General features: G+C 42.7%; 1 protein-coding gene across 2 annotated transcripts in view; it reads left to right on the top strand.

Moving 5' to 3' along the window:
* The first annotated feature begins 248 nt into the window (after positions 1–248).
* BACH1 (BTB domain and CNC homolog 1) overlaps positions 249–13,178 on the top strand; it is a 46,866-nt gene continuing 33,936 nt past the window's right edge. Inside the window, exon 1 of one of the 2 annotated variants that reach the window (XM_060098565.1) lies at positions 249–363. The gene's annotated coding sequence lies outside the window, so the exon portion shown is untranslated. Of the gene's footprint in view, positions 364–851; positions 937–13,178 lie in introns of those variants that run through there. The other variant, XM_060098568.1, reaches the window with a different exon arrangement.

Here is a 13,178-nt window from a genome sequence, read left to right as displayed (position 1 = left end):
GCGTAGGCAGCCGCAGGGATCCGCGTACCGATGCTTCCTGGCTGGCGGGGCGGGGCCTTTAGTGAGGGCGGGGTTTAGGCGCTACGGAGCGGGAAGGGCGGGGTCTCGCGAGGCAGGCCTACGGGGCGGGACCTCGCGAGGCGGGCGGGGCTTGGGCGCCAGGAGGGGGCGGTGGCCGCGGCTGCGGAGGGAAGGGGAGGGAACGAGAGGGGAAGGGAGGGGAGGCGAGGGAGGAAAGGGAAAGGAAGGAGAAGGGAGGGGGCGGCCGGCCGCGGAGAGGGAGTGAGTCACCTGATAGCTGCCCGCGCGGCCCGCCAGGCTCGCTCGCTGCCGTCAGTCGGGCTGCGTCGTGCCTCGGCTCTGGTGAGTGACTCGCCTGTCCCGGGCGCCCTTCCCCGGCAGGGTCCGCGCGGCGGCGTCTCGCGCGCGGTCTGGGCCGCCGGCCTGTGAGGGGCGGTCCGCGGGCAGGTCCTGGGGAGGCGGTGAGGGAGACCGGGGTGGCTGCTTTCTGGGCAGGGGGCATTAAGCGGGGCCCGCGGGTGGCGGCTGCGGCTCCCGTTCCTGGAAGTGGCCGCGTCCGCCGGAAGGGGCGACGGGTCGGCGCCCCGTGGCCCCGCGCGCGGCCGGTGCCGTTGTTTACGAGCCCGCGCTGTACTTTATCCCGGGCCGGCGGGCGGGGGGCCGCGATGTGCTGGGGCCCGGGCGCCCGCTCCCCCTCCCCCTCCTCTCGGGCACCCGGGTCCGAGCCCGGCACCCCCCCAACCCCCAGCCGGCGCGCGGCCCGCCGGGGCTGTGACACATCAGCACCGCCCGCGCGGCCGGCCCGGCTCCGTATCGTCCCTCCGTCTCCTCCCACCACGCTCGGCAGCCGCCGCGTCCGGCGAGCTGTTTGCCTCCCGTCTGCCCAGCCTGGGTGTAGGTCGCGCCTGTAATCACGTAAGAAAGGCCGAGTTCGTGGCTAGAGCAAAAAACACCACCCTGCGGGGCTGGGTTTAGCGAAGATTGGTTTGGGGGCCCGGAGATCCCAGGGCTCCCTTTGTTGGAGTTTTGCCCGCGCGTTGTAATTAAAGACTCCCACAGTCGGGTGAGAGTGGGTGTTGATCGTAGAGACACCAGCTTTGTGCTAGTCTAATGAAACGCGAGTGCCATGGCTTTCTCGTTCTTGCACGGCAGTTTAATGTCACTGAGTAGAATTGTACAGAAGGTTTTTGTGCAGTGAGCCTTCTGCGTTGAATTTGGGCTGATTCAAGGTATAGCGTAGTAGTGAATGATTGTGAAAGAACGTGTGTGGGAAAAACAGGCTCCAGTGTCACGCTTGAAGGAACAAAGGCTATTTTGTAGGGATGCCTATCTTTCGGGAGAATTCTATCAGTATTGGGTCTGGAGGGTGCCACGACTAGGTCTTTGTTCATGTAGTTTAACACTGCTTATATCCAGGAGGGTTTGCATTTCAAGCAGTTCCGAAAGATAAAGGGTGGAAACACCGGAGGTGTTAGTGTCAGAGCGCTTGAGCGCTTCACATGGTCAAGCAGAGAAATGGGAAGAGGCCGGCTGCTTCTTCCTGGTCTTGGGTAGTGGTGCAAGGGCTGGGCTGGGCTGGAAGGCGCTTGCCACTTCAGCCTTTGGATTAAAGAAGCCTGGGGAAAAAGAACACTTGGTGAGTCAGCTGGGAGTAGGATGGCCTTGGTTTAAGTGATGGCATGGCATCGTGCATTATTGTTGTTTAACCTGTGGCTCTGTCAAGTGGTTTACCATTGTTCAATATGTTGGTTGGCTAACAAGGTAGATGACTCCTTAAAAAAAGTTGGGTTGCTGAGTCATTCGCCCCAGCCTGAGAGGTAATTAGGAACAGCTGGTGCAGATACTCTCATCACATGCCTCCACTGTAAAAGGCCAAGGAGCACTCAAGAGGGGTTGCTTCAGAGGCCTGAAGCTGGGGTTGTCTGTGTTGATACAGGTAATCAGTGGGTGAGGTGCCAGCGCTCTTAGGAAGTGGGCAAGGAGCGCTGAGGTGGTGGGTAAACACAGAGCAGCCTCGTGACCTACTGCCTGAGAAGTTTGTGCTGGAGAGAGCTAAAACTGAGGAAGAAATTTGCAGCTAGGAGTCACTTCTTAATAGTATTGTAACAAAAATATTTACTCTTCTTATTGTACTTAGTTTTTTGTTTCCCTTTTGTGGTTTTGTTGTTTTGTGGTTTATACATTTCAGAAAGTGAACTTAATTTGTTCTTCATAAAGATTTCTTTAGGAGAACACAAAAGGAGCCTTCCTCATGGTTTTCATGGCCCCTGGCTTTTCATACATACACTAGTAGTTTCTGGTGGCAGAGAGGAGGGGAAGGAGAATGTGGGTGGAATTCACAGGTCTCTTTGGGTCGAGTCTCGAAAGCACTGTCTGAAAGCACTGTCGGGTGAAAGGCAAACCATATGGGTATCTGTCTCATTGTCTTAGTGATGGCGCTGGTGTCTTTCCTTCTCGGATCATTACTTCTTGCTTTAAAAATGAGCGCAGGACCCAAGCATACAGTCCCTATTGCTAACAGAGTTTAGGGAAGGGAAATGTGGAGTGGGGGGGGGGGATCTGACCCTTATCTGTGGTCAGAAGAATGACTGATTCTTACTGATGGTAGCTCATTAGAACATTTTGTAATAGAAAAAGATGCATTACATTTGGGACTAGAAGAGATTAAAAATCATGAATTTTTTAGGGATTAGGGTTTCTAAGGTGAGTGCAAGATGATTCATTTGGAAGAAAATAATAAGCCCTTGATTTTTTGAAAACTCACTTTTATATAAAATAAGAAAGACATTCATCTTCAAGATACAGGGTAACAGGGCTTCCCTGGTGGTGCAGTGGTTGAGAGTCCGCCTGCCGGTGCAGGGGACACGGGTTTGTGCCCCGGTCCGGGAAGATCCCACATGCCACGGAGCGGCTGGGCCCGTGAGCCATGGCCGCTGAGCCTGCGCGTCCGGGTGTGCTCCGCAACGGGAGAGGCCACAACAGTAAGAGGCCCACGTACGGCCAAAAAAAAAAAAAAAAAAAATACAGGGTAACAGTAGTACCTGCATGTTATATAACTTGGGTTTATGCCACCCCTTTTCTGTTGGGGAACATAGAGTTTGTTAACCACTGCCAGTAACACTCCACAACTGGGGTACTTTTTTTAAAACTTGTGATTTCCTCTTAAAAGCTGTCATTCTTTCAGATGTTCTTAATTCATTTTAATTTTTATTTCACATGTAGTTCTATTCTTTTTATGCTGTATTTTAAAGATTAGAAGTTTAAGTGTAAATTTCTTATTACATTGTTGATGTGGAGAATGGAAATAACAAATACATCGTTGCCTGTTACATATAATACCATGTATTTTGAATTTGGAGACAAGCCAGACGGTTGGTTTGTTTCATGGGTATGATTTGAAGTGTAGTAATAGCTAAAAAGGGTATAATGGGACCACCAGAAGATAATCTGCACATTGGAGTATAATTTGTATATAACAAATTCTTTGAAAGATCACTGTTACTCCTTGAAGTCTGCATTTTTGGGGGCCAAGTTTACAAGGGGCCCCTTTCACAAGGATTAATAAGACTTCATATCCAGCAAATCACTTGGGAAGTGGCATTCCCCCGGTTACTTCTCTTCACAGTGCTGATCCTCTCCAAGACTTACGTTTTAAGAATCATCCCGTCCTTCCAATTTTCTGACTAATGTTCTGTTAATGGGAGAATTGCTTTAACCCTAAACTCACATTTCCTGAGGGTTCTACTAAATGGAAGGTGTATTTTGTGTGGCTGAATGGGTGACTTAGGAAACTATTATGATTTTTAAAAATATGCCAAACAAGGTAATATGCCGAAGCTCAAGGTATGGGTAATTTGAGCACTATTTGCCAGAATCCAGGCCCCTTGGAGAGAGTAAACATTTCCAGACTGCAGATAAAATATAGACTTACACCACCATGAAACCTGGGCTTCTGGCTTAGTGCATAGCATTAGGAAAACTGAAGTTGTAGATTTGATCACTGTACAGTTGACAGAGAAGCAGTAAGCAAAGTCGTTAAAAGTGGGCCATCTGGAGCCAGACTGCCGAAGGTCAAGTTCTTGCTTTGTTACTTACCTGCTGTGAAGCCTTAGACAAGTTACTTCACTTAGTTGTGCCTCTTTTTCTCATCTGTAAAATGGGATGATGATAATAGAATCTACATCATAGGGGTTGTTGCAAAGTGCATTAATATGTGTTAAGCAGTTAGAACAGTGCTGGCTCCATATTAAACGTCAGTACGCATTGGTTGTTGTTGTCTGTTCTTCAGAATCAGGGAAGTGCTTGGTTACACAGCCACATTTTGCAGCCTCCCTGAGCTGCATTTCACCGACTGATCAGAGGAGAGAGTGAGGAGAAGTGTGGGTGTACAGCACGTGGCTGCTACTGGGAAAACAACTCAAGTGAACATTCTGACAAATCAGTAGCAGCATCTCAAACACACACCCAACTTCTGAGGGCAAGTAACACAGGACATGGCTTTTTAGTAAAGGAATCTAACAGCCTCAGCAAAATGCTCTAGAGGCAGTTTTCACCAGTTATTTGGAATTGGCTTTTGAAGAAATAACATCTGCCATCCTGCGTCTAATCTATTCTTCATGTTATAATAGAGGACACTGTGGTCCAGCAGGGTTAGTAACCTGTGTACCCCCTTCCTGCTTATTAACATCAGGACAGAACTCATTTTTTGATTCTCATTCCTGACTTGCAGTGAACATTTGGAATGTAAATTTACCTGCCAGTTACTTCTAAGTATTGTATTTTCTTTAAATGACATGTTTGTGCTAATATAGAAAAATTAACCATGATAAACAGTAGATATGTTTATCACGTGGCTTCTTGCACCCGTTAGTAATTCAGAAAGGTTGTGTCAAACATTTTGACCATCCTTTTGACTAGAGTGTAAGTTTCTTAATGAAGATACATGTCTTCTGTTTATCTCCATGGAACAGTGAACGTGCTTTGGCTGTGTTTGTTCAGTAAACTGTCATTTGCTGCACTAGTAGTATAATATGGATTCATTTTAGTTCTGTGGTTTTGAAACTTGGGGATTTTTAAAAGAGTGAAAGAGAAAACAGTATATGTTGTACCTCTTAAGTTATTTTAAATATGTACCGAATTGAAACCCTTGATCATTTAGAATTCTACTTTCTGTTTCCATCATTGATGTGAGGATTGAGGAAGCACCTGGATTTAAATCATTTAGTTCATCTCCTGAGATAGAAAGAAAATTTGTCTTCTGACTTCTTTTTCCTCGTAATTGACTTAGAATTGGATTGAGCAAAATATAATTTGGGTTGTCTAGATGCTAAACCTCTTATACATGTAATACTTTTCTTTAATATGATCACTCCTCTGGAACAGATCCTTTGTTTTATTTAGGATCAGGGACAGTTTAGAGAATATTAGTAGGATCATAAAAATTGTCCCCAAGCAAATATAAGGAGCAAAGAAATAGTGGTTGCCAGGATCTTGGTTGTTAATGACTGTCCTAGGAGCACTGTGGGCATGCAGTGGAGTTGGCGGGCTGCTTGCTGGCTCCTTTCTCAGTACTGGCACAGTTTAGAAAATGTTACATCAGTGCAGGTGAAGCTGTGTGAAAATCATATTCTTTTAAAAATAAATTTAAGTCATTTCCTTAATGCCTTAGGAAAGTTAGTAATCAAAGGATATATATATATATATTTTTTTTTTAAAATAAATTTATTTATTTTATTTATTTACTTTTGGCTGCGTTGGGTCTTCGCCGCTGCACGTGGGCTCCCTGCAGCTGCCGCGAGCAGGGGCCACTCTTCGCTGTGGTGCGCGGGCCTTCCACCGCAGTGGCCTCCCTCGTTGAGGAGCACGGGCTCCAGGGGTGCGAGCCCCAGCAGTTGCGGCACATGGGCTCAGCAGCTGCGGCTCGCGGGCCCCAGAGCGCAGGCTCAGCAGCCGTGGCTCAGGGGCCCAGCCACTCCGTGGCATGTGGGATCCACCCCCCCACACACCAGGGCCCGAACCCATGTCCCCCGCATTGGCAGGCGGACTCTCAACCACTGCGCCACCAGAAAAGTCCTCAAAGGATATTTTTGTAAGAAAATAACTGTTCCTAGCTTCTGTCTGGTAAAGTCATTTTCACTTTTTTAATTTGTCATTTCTTAGATTGAATCAGAGTCATAGTGGTTAGCTGCACTCCACTTCCCCATCCCCCATTAAAGTGGAATTACGTTAAAAAGTGTTTTATATAGTGGGGTCATTTTTTCAGTTCCTTTGTGCCTGGACCTTGTCAGTATCTCACCTCTAAGGTTATAGACTAAAGCTGGTACGGGGAATGTCTTACCTTCCTCTTCTGCCTTTTTTTTTTTTTACCCTGTCATTCATCTCTTCTTCTTACTGGCTGGTCAGCCTCTAGGATTCCCAGGGGAGATGTTTTTGGCCTAAGGAGATGAACTCTTAGGGTCTTATTGAAGAAATGGGAAGACCCTACTTGCTGGTATCTTCATATCCTTAATGCCTTATTCCTTCTCTAAAATGTGCCAACGTTTTTTGGAAGTCAGTTAAATTAGTGAGGAGATGTACTTATCCATCAGAGAGTTTGCTATAAAATAGGTGGCTATAAAAGATTTATTAATCTTTCAATGAACTTATTAGGTTGTAATTATTAGTTCGTCAATTTGGAGTAAGTGGGTTTTGGTAAGATCAGTAATTTCATTAGTGAGTATTTTGCACTGAACTGTTATTTTATAAAATGTAAAGTGGTTGTCAAATCTTCGCCCAAGACACTTTACATTTTCAAAGCACCTAATGTCTCTTTATTTACTCTGTTTTTCTGAGGAGTGTTCCCAGAAGGGCTCCTCTAGATAGGATTTACTACTAAAATTAGAAGGGGAAGTAAGAAAAAAGACATTGCCCTTTTAATCAGTTTTCCCACATTAGTAAGAGACTTTTGAAGTAGAAAAGAATTTTGCCCAGCTGAATAGGGATCTTTGCTTCATTCCTTCATTACCAGTTGTCATCCAGAGATATCAAAGGAAATGCTGGTTAGGGATGAGTCTGTAGCTACAACCAACTTTGCCTGCTTCATTGTCTCTTGGACTGTTGCAATTACTGTTCAAGCTCTAGATATATTTCTCTGGGTTTTTTAAAAAATGTGTTTTGCCTTTGAGTGCATGTCTGTTGTCACTGGCCTGGTTTTTTGCCTGTTCCAGACCCCAGGAGGTCTGGGACACCTTTTGCTCTCTGGAGCAGGTTGGCAGCAGTGCTCACCGGTGGCAGAGCTGCTCAGATACTAGCACGCCTCCCTGCCATTGCTTCTCATACACCAGTGTGGAAACATCCTCTTCTCTCCTACTGAGTTAACTTTGACCAGCTCTCTGATCCCTGGGGAGTAAAGAATAATTGTGTTTTTAAGTTTCAAGGCACTTTGGTCTCTTATCTTCCTGTGCATGCTGTTCTTCTCCGCAGTTTACACTCAAATACATATTCTGGTGTGAGTAGATAGTAGGGTTGCTAAACTCATTTCAACCTTCATGGTATGCCTACATGTTAGGTATTGGGTTTACATTTGGTTTATGAAACAAATATTTGTGTCTTGATACGCCAGGAACTTTTCTAGATGTTGGCAATACAGAATTTTTCAGAGGTTACAGTCTGACAGGCAGACCATTACTATAGCATGCGTTAATTGCTAAAATAGCAACATGTAAGGTGTGGCTTGAAACCATAGGATATGAGAAGCTTAAGTTTTGGGAAATTAAGAAAGCCTTAGGAATGTCAGTGATGAATGCATAATTTAGTGGAGGAGGCAGCTTGTTCTGACCACTCCTTTGAGAAGCATAGCAATGAAGAGTAGAGAAGAGAGATTTTAGTTGAGGGAGGTTGGGTCAAGAAGGTTGTGTGTCTGCGTCTGTATGTATTTAAAAATAAGGTCAGTGGGAAAAGGTTGAAAATGCAGGATATGTCTTTCTTTTGTCTGTGGCTAGTTCCTCTTATGGTTGCAAGATGACTGGCACAAGTTCAAGTGTACCAGTAAATATAACTGAGTTTCTTGGAAGAATACTTTTTTTTTTTTTTTCTGTGATATCTCTTTATTAGTGATAAAAGCCTTTCCCAAAGACCTCATAGTGAATACCACCCCAGCCTCTCCTTTGTGGGGCCAGCATTGCATAAGTTTACGCCTAAATCAGTCAATGTCAAGAGAAGTGGGACCACTGTGATTGGCTTAAATGGATTGCAATTCATCTTGGGTTGGGACTAGGGTTTGCTACCCCAGAAACTCATGGCCTCAGGTAGAGAGTAGATTTGTGGGCACAATCAGGATGTGGTTAGAAAATGAGGGGTGCGAATGGAACTGGATGGCCCACAGTGTCATCCTTGCCTGCTACTTATATCAACACTACACACACATACTTCTGAGTAGAAAAAGAAAATGTGGTTGTCTTTGGATTTGGAGTTTTTGGTGATTTTTTCCCTCTTACATATGCTACTATGATCAAGTATTATTTTTACAGTCAGATCAAATAAATGTTTTATTTTAAAATGATTTTAAAATTGAATATTTGCCCGTTCTATCCAAAAAGTTACATGTAGTAGGAATACATTTCTTTCAGTACTGTAAACCAGGGGTCCCCAACCCCCGGGCCACAGACTGGTACTGGGCCCTGTTAGGAGCTGGGCTGCACAGCAGGAGGTGAGCAGTGGGCAAGTGAGCGAAGCTTCATCTGCTGCGTCCCATCGTGCGCATTACCGCCTGAACCATCCCCCCTGACATCCGTGGAAAAATTGTCTTCCATGAGACCAGTCCCTGGTGCCAAAAAGGTTGGGGACTGCTGCTCTAAATAGTTCTAAGGTTCTCTGTTATTCTCCTAATACTTTCAGGGAAAGAAGAATATATAATAATACCTTGTAGCTTCTGATTGTGTCTATACCAAGAGGACCACTGTCTCTCTTACTCTGTAGGGCATGCCCATCTGTGATGTCTGTGCTCTCAGTGAGTGGTGAGGCTAGTCTGGTTTGAATGGAATGGTTGATTCATTGCCTGGATAGGCCAGCATTCTTTGGAACCCACATTCTTGAATCTGGGATACAAACAGGAATATCACTCCCTCTTTACACACTCATTCTTCTTCTAGGAGGGAAAGCTGTCCTGTGGTTAGTTTATTTGCCATTCCTTTCAGACTTCAAGAATAATTCCACTTTAATTTTATACAGTGTTCCTGTAGCACTCCTAAACTGTTTACTGCACTTTGATATGTTCAAAGGACTTGTGTTTCATTCTTGTTCCTTCTTCTCAATCCTAAGTTTTGGTGCTTTGTATGGATGGGAAAGGCAAGCAAATAATGTAAATACATAAATACTTAGTGTTGTAAATTCATAAAACAGAAAATGATTACTAATAGTTTTTTTCTATTTGAGAATAACGAATAGCTATGATAGATAGTTAGGGTAGGCTTCTGAAATGGTGTTACTTTTTTGGATAGAATTTAGAAAGACAATACTGCGAAAATAATTTTCATCTCAGGTAGGAAAACAATAGTATTTACCTACTCAGTTGTTCCTCAAATAATATTTGAACTGAGAAATATTTCAGCTTTTTTTTTTTTTTTTTTTACGGGCTTCAAATTATTACTTATGTGACTAAATCTTGTGACTGTATATTGGAAAGTAGCTATCTGAGAAAGTCTACAGCTTGTTAATCTCCATTTTAGAGATGGTAATTTTGACTTCCAAGTTAACATCAATAACAAGAAATAGATTTTAAAATTTTAGTTTTAGCTATGTATATTGAGATACCTAGCGCTATAGTGCCTACCAGTGATTAGTGGATTAGGTTATCTTTAAATAAAGCGTTTCAATTTAGTACCTCTACTAAAATTAAAAAGTTTCATATCTGTGATTCATATTCTAATTGCTCTACTGTAACTGCTGCCTTATTTAATTAACATTGTTACTTAACATTTTTTCCTCTTAATCCTTTTTTTTTGACTCAAATTTATTATGAGTTGGGGTGAGAAGGTGTTTAAGGAATGGTTGGGAATTTGAAGGGCACCTTTTTGGTGGTTTGCTTGTTTTTTTCAGTTACTTTGCATGCTATATTTGTCAAGTCTTAGACCTACAGAGGGTCATTCTGACCTACATCTAGTTTTAGGGCTTTCACTTCCTCTAGGCAATCAGAAGTAAATAATGTGAATCACGGTTATAATTTTTACAGTTTGAAAACAAAATAACGTATGAATATTTCATTATGAATGTGGGACATGAACACTTATTATTCTATATGGAAAGTGACTTTTGGTGAAATATCTCCAGCTCTGAGTCCTTCGTTTAATTTTCCATACGTAGTTGGGTATAACTACAAACTTTAAGTTCAGCATAGTTTGGTGTCACATTCTTTTTAACGATATATGAGATTATGTAATCCAAGAAGTATTAATCAGAAATTAATAAACTAAATATTGAGTAATAAGGAAAAATTTCCATTCCATAAATCCCCTTTTAATCTGTTTGTCTAACATTGTTCTCATCACACACACAGAATACTTGAGACATTTCCCTGTCTTGTTTTTTTTATCCTCCTCACTTTTACCCCCACCCTCAAAACAACCTTGCTATTCAGGCCATGTCATATGAATTGAAATGTAATATTTGGACCTGGGGCAGAAGAACTTTTTAACCTCTAAGTGACTGACCCTCTAAGGGCTTCAGTTTCCTCATTTGTAACCAAAGTGTGGAAGTGGGTTGTATTGGGTGAATGTGCTCTTTCAGTTGGTAATTCTTTGGGTCTGTGAAATTATCAGTTTTCTTGAGCAGACTTGGATAATTTTAATATTTTCTTTTTATCTTGTTGAGATCTTTATTAGGCTTACTGACATTTCATTCTTAAAGGTTCAGGAATCTCTGTATTTTGTAGTTTAACTCTTGGGTTTGTAGAACCTTTGAAAATGCAGTATTCTTTTGGTCATATTTTGGATAAAGATGGCAATAATAATAATAAAATGTTAATGATCTCATGCCAGGCACTGTGCTATTAAATGCGCCCAGCCATTCAGTCCTTAGAGTAAGTGTTGATGTTGTTTTCCTTATGGGGAACCTAAAGGGTGAGGTCAGGTATATTATAGATCACACCGTTGGTAATGTCTGCAGAACCTTAATTATATCCCAGTACTTCCCATTCTTTCCAATATCATCCTGCTGGTTGTTTTTAAATACCTTAAATTGATTTTCTTTTGCATTTCATAATTCTGTATATTTGGTGTTTAGCACTTTATCCTTTTCGAAGGGCTTTGTGACATAAGTAGGGCAGGGGCTCCCTCCTTAAGTCTCAAGGGTACACATTTGCCCGTGTTCACGGAGCTAGACCTGACTTGATGGGTTTTTTCTCCTTATTTTCCTGTAACAGTGCTCTCTTTTTCCACATCAAAGCATCTTTTTATTTTAAATTTCTATAAAATTTAATTTATTCTTTTGTGTTTACTGTGATATCAGTGGAGGTCCCTGTGTTTTAGAGTTGCTCATGAATTTTCTAGATAGTGACAAACCAATATCCTGATGAGTGGAGGAAGTATCCATTATCAAGGGGGAAAAAAGTAATTGACATCCTTTGGGAACCTTCAAGACAGCTGAAATAAATGTGAATTGCATTTTTTCCGAAGGCATATTTTTTTGTTTATGGTTTGTTGTCTCTTTGAACATTTTTCCGATTATAAAGTAATATGTGTTTATGGTTAAGAATTTGAATGCAGAAACAGCAAACAAAAATTACCTAGATGTAACCATCGTTAACATTTTGATACATATCCTAACTAGAGGTGGAGGAACCAAGGTTTCTGGACATGTTAAATGTGAAACGCCTGTTAGACATACAAGTAGTAATTTGAGTATGCAGTTGGATACATGAGTATGAAGTTCAAGATAATAGTCGAGATTAGACCAAATATAAATATGAGAGTGTACAGTAAGTCCATGAGTGATCGTGTCCACGCCGTGAGTCTGGATGAGTTCTCGTAGGGAGTGTTACAAAGAGGAGGCGAGATCTGAGGACCAAGCCCTGGCTCTCCAGCATTTAGAGGTTTGGAGGATCCACCGAATTGACAAGGGGCTGCTGGTGAGGTGGTAAATCAGAGGCCAAGTGAAGAAAGGATTTCAGGGAGGGAATGATCACCCTGTTGAATGTTGCTGAGATGCTATCTAAGAAGACCTAAAATTTGCCATTTGGCAATGTGAAGGCTGCAGATCCTCACAAGGTAATTCCCATGGAGTTGAGGGGAAAAGGTCTGATTTTAGTGGGCTCAAATGAAATTAGGAGAGAGGGAAGTGGAGATGGTGTGAATATAAACAGCTTTTTTGGGGAGTGCTACTATAAAGAAGAGCAGTGAATTTTACTGTAGTTAGAAGGATGTGGGGAGGGTCAAGAAATTTTATTTTAAGAAAAGAGCCATTACAGTATTTTTGTATGCCAATGGGAATGTAGTGTATTCATTTTTTTCTCATATTTTGCTTGGTGAGACTTTGCAGAAGTTTCTCAATTTTATTGGTTTCCTTAAAGAATCAGCTCCTGGGGGGAAAAGGGGTGTGGAAGGGATTGGGGTTGACATATATACACTATAAAAACTATGTATAAAATAACTAACTAGGGCTTCCCTGGTGGCGCGGTAGTTGAGAGTCCGCCTGCCGATGCAGGGAACACGGGTTCGTGCCCTGGTCCGGGAAGATCCCACATGCCGCGGAGCGGCTGGGCCCGTGAGCCATGGCCTCTGAGCCTGCATGTCCGGAGCCTGTGCTCCGCAACGGGAGAGGCCACAACAGTGAGAGGCCCGTGTACCACAAAAAAACCCAAAACAACAAACAAACAAACAAAAAACTAACTAATGAGAACCTGCTGTATAGCACAGGGAACTCTACTCAGTGCTCTGCGGTGACCTAAATGGGAAGGAAATCCAAGAAAGAGGGGATACATACATACATACATACATATATATATATATATATATATATATATATATATATATATATATATATATATAGCTGATTCACTTTGCTGTCAGCAGAAAGCAACAACATTGTAAAGCAACTATACTCCAATAAAAATTAATTTTAAAAAAATCAGCTCATGGTTTAAGTCATTAGTTCTATCGAAAGTAGCTGCAAAATTTTATTATGAG

This window comes from Mesoplodon densirostris, chromosome 5 (genome assembly GCF_025265405.1).
Source record: "Mesoplodon densirostris isolate mMesDen1 chromosome 5, mMesDen1 primary haplotype, whole genome shotgun sequence".
Taxonomy (NCBI): domain Eukaryota; kingdom Metazoa; phylum Chordata; class Mammalia; order Artiodactyla; family Ziphiidae; genus Mesoplodon; species Mesoplodon densirostris.
Note: the sequence above shows the minus strand (reverse complement) of the source record. Positions and strands in the feature narration are given on the sequence as shown.